At 43.2% G+C, this 3,856-nt stretch overlaps 1 long non-coding RNA gene across 1 annotated transcript; it reads left to right on the plus strand.

The window, feature by feature from the left end:
- The first annotated feature begins 2,878 nt into the window (after positions 1–2,878).
- On the plus strand, positions 2,879–3,291 carry LOC140502805 (uncharacterized). Its single transcript, XR_011966568.1, has 2 exons — positions 2,879–2,984; positions 3,110–3,291. It is a non-coding gene; the product is annotated as an uncharacterized lncRNA (long non-coding RNA).
- Positions 3,292–3,856: the final 565 nt, after the last annotated feature.

Consider the following 3,856-nt stretch of genomic DNA (forward strand, 5'->3'; position numbering starts at 1 on the left):
AGGAGGTACCTCAGAACTGTTTGAGTTTATGTTTCTTTAATCATTAGTGACTTAGAACATTTTTTCACATGGCTATAGATAACTTTTGTTGAAAGGTACCTGTTCATATGCTTTGATCATCTATCAATTAGGAAAAGACTTGTATTTTTTTAACTATGTATGACTTTTAATTTTATTATTTATTTTTGTAGTTAAATAAATATAATTTATTGTTATATCAAACAAATAATGAAGGAAATACTTTGTGCCGCTTGATGTAATAATAACAAAATATGTTTGGGAAAACAAAAGATCTAAGACATGAAGGGAAATGAATAAAAGATGTAAAGATAAGAGAGAAACAGAACTTCAAGACCTCAGAATCTATGAGAGAGTCATGGAAACCATCTTGTAGCGATTGAAAAATACAGAGATAGATCCTTGGAACTGACTAGAGAAGGGACAATTGGAAACAATGGAACTCAACAACCCAGTGTCAATAAATTGCAAAACATAAATTACCTAGGAAAAACTCCTTATTTGATTAGACAAACATAGTGCAAAAGCTGACAACTGTCAGAAATTAGGCTTAGATGAATACGTTACTCTACATTACATAGTACAGTCTGTTAGAGAAATTGAAGAGCTGTTGGTAAATGTTGCAAATCTTTATAACTTGTTTCTCTGATAAAGGTCTCATTTCTAAGATACGTATTGAACTGATTCAAATTTCCAAGAATAAAATATCTGTGCAACTAACAAATCATCAGATGATATGAATAGGTTGTTGTCACAGGACAAAATGGGACCTATCCATAGCCATTTAAGCAAATGCTCTGAAACAGAGGTGGACTAGAATTAGGGGAGCAGATGGATGTAGTTCTACCCCCTCTCTATATAAAGAAAGATCATGGGGGTGGGGGAAGCTAGTGAGCAGCAGGATTAGGAACTCCCAGCTCCTTAGGTAGCCTTAGTAGCCCTGAGGTTAAGTAGCATCTGCCCCTCTGGGAATTCACACTGTGAATAAAACCTGAGGTACTACCTTCAGGAGAGGTCTCACCATCCTTTTATGTGCTGTCCACCCTCAGAAGGGCAGAGGTTGATGCCCTGCTCTCATTACTGGAAGCAGTATGTATAAATACACTTGCCACCTTTCTGACTGTGGTCACATCCAGGCACCTCCCAGGGGCTAAGGTCAGGTTTCTGCCCAGTCTGCAGCTGACACTGGACAATGGAGTTTGTGATGAAGCAGAGGACTGAGTGTGCTGACCTGGGCTCTGTGGAGAGGAAAGGAGCCAGGGATTCCAAGGGAAGGACTGGGCAGTTCAGTTCCCTTCTTTAAAGAGGACTGTTTCCAGAGGAGGGGGATAGGATCTCAAGGCTACAGTCCAAAGAGATGGGACCATGGAACCAAATGATTGGCACACTCAGGTACCTAAGTCACCTATCCTTGGTGGTTTTTTGTTAACCGTTGATGGCTTGAGGGCTTGGCTCCAGCAGGGGGTGGTGTGGGATTGCTATGGGTACATGATGGCAAGGCATTATCACAGAAAGGAAGTCAGGAAACTGTAGCCAAAGATGGCATCGGGGGCTCATGAATGCTTTCTACCCCTGCAGCTGTATCCTGACTGGGCCAAGAAGAGAATCTCAGGGCCAGGCCACAGTTGGCCCCACCTATCACAATATTAACTCTACAGTCAGCAGGGGCCCCAAATATAAAATATATTTTAAAACAAAGATATATTTAAAATTGTTTACGTTGAATGAGAGGAAATTTCTGATCGATCGTGAGTAATTAATGTCTTGAAAACGTTTATAAATTTTGTACACTGTTTCCTTGTTTATTCATTATAATTTTTTGAATAATTGTGAATTTTAAGTGATTGAAATTTTAAAATGTGTTTTGAAACAAAGATATATGGGAAGCCATCTTAGGTAAATGAAGGGAAAATTCCCATTGTCAAGTGGAATTGAAATCATGCATTTTTTTGGAACTGAGATCCAAAAATATACCTTGGCTTTTATTAACTATACTTAAAAGGTCAGAATGCCAGCACAAAGGGAATAATAATTATTGGCTAACATGCACAAGACAGTATCAGTATTTATATTTTTCATAAACATACAGAAAACCTCAGGCTGGGCACATGGCTGGTGCCCTTTACACATGTACCTCAGCAGCTACTTCTGTTGGGACATGCAGACCATCTTTTCCTCATCCCTGATCAGGGCTGCATCAAAGTCTCTCCCACCTTAGTGACCCTGCCTTCTGGGGTCATAGTGAGGATCCAGTGAGGTCATAGATGTGAAATGTTAGGCAAACCTGAAAATGGGATGTGAAGGCTAATTGTTACTAGTGTTTCTATTGACAAGAGATGGTTTGTAAGTGACATTGGAGGGTTTGAGTTGGTGACCCAGGTCAGCTTGGCTTACTGGGTGATTCTTGAGGACAGTATCCAGAGTAGGGGGATGGTATCTCAAGGCTAGAGCTCAAAGAGATGGGGTGATGGAACTAGATGGCTTGCACATTCAGATACCTTCTCTAAAGTATCTATATTTGGTTGTTTTCCTTAACATGAGATGAGTTGGGGGCTTGGCTCCAGCAGGGGTCACTGTGGGAATGTTGTGGGGCACATGATGGCAGGGCATGATGTGAAGGGAAATCAGAAAACTAGCCAGTGTTGGCACTGAGAGCTCCTTAATGCTTGCTACCCCTGCAGCTGTTTCCTGACTGGGCCCAGTGAGGGAACCTCAGGGCCAGGGCATAGGCGACCCCACCCAGCACAATATTACCTCTACAGCCAGCAGAGGCCCCAACTCAGGGCCCCAGTGAGTTTAATTTCAAGAGTTATTTGCATGAAGGAATGCTTCAGCCTCCCAGGATGGGGTGAGTGGGAAATAAGAGGGACTGGCAGGAGCCCAGCCCAAGTTCTAGGGCTCCAGGAAGCACATGATCAACACCATGACCCTGACTCCTCTTGTAATCCTGCTCACTCTCTGCAAAGGTTGGGGACAGGCATTCTGGGCTATTGGGGGAGAAAAAAGGGTGAGCTGGGCATGAAGAAGGAGGCCTTGGCAGTGTTTCTTCTCTCTCTGTTTCTAATGTATTTGTCTGTCCTGTTGATTTCAGGGACCTTTGCTCAGGCTGTCGTCACTCAGGAGCCATCCCTGACTGTGATTCCAGGAGGAACAGTAACCATGACCTGCAGCTCCAGCACAGGGGCAGTCACCTCTGGGCACTATCCACATTGGTTACAGCAGAAACCTGGCCAAGTTCCTAGGCAACTCATATATAATACCAACAATCTTGCATCAGGTGTCCCTGCCCGTTTCTCAGGGTCCTTACTTGGGGACAAAGCTGCCCTCACCATCAAGGGGGCCCAGGCTGAGGATGAGGCTGACTATTACTGTATGTTGTGGTATAATGGTCCTCAGCACAGTGAGAGACTCACATGAGGAACTGAGACCAAAACTTCCTCTTGCCCAACCTGTACCCAGCTGCAGAGGTTATTTGAGATCTAGCAGATCTATAGCTTCTAGTAGAACTTGGGAGTGTTTCTGCATTCTCCCTGAAGTCCTCTTTCCTCAGCCTCAAGTATTCCCTTGGTCAAGACCATGACGTGGAGTTCCAGGAGGTGGGGTTCCAGGAGACTAAATATATTAGATCTAAAGAGACTTTCTGCAACCTTCCATTCCCAATACTGTTTATGTTCCTTCTGCACAACCAGGACATTAAGTCCTGCCAAAACATAACTGCTGCAACACTTTCCTCAGTATCTTGTTTGAGGTAGATCTCTCCCTCTTCATCATGTATATAAGTGTGACTTTGGCATTCACAACCCTAAAACTACAATGTCACTTGTCTGTCCTCTTTTGG

The sequence above is a fragment of the Notamacropus eugenii genome, chromosome 4, assembly GCF_028372415.1.
Source record: "Notamacropus eugenii isolate mMacEug1 chromosome 4, mMacEug1.pri_v2, whole genome shotgun sequence".
NCBI lineage: Eukaryota > Metazoa > Chordata > Mammalia > Diprotodontia > Macropodidae > Notamacropus > Notamacropus eugenii.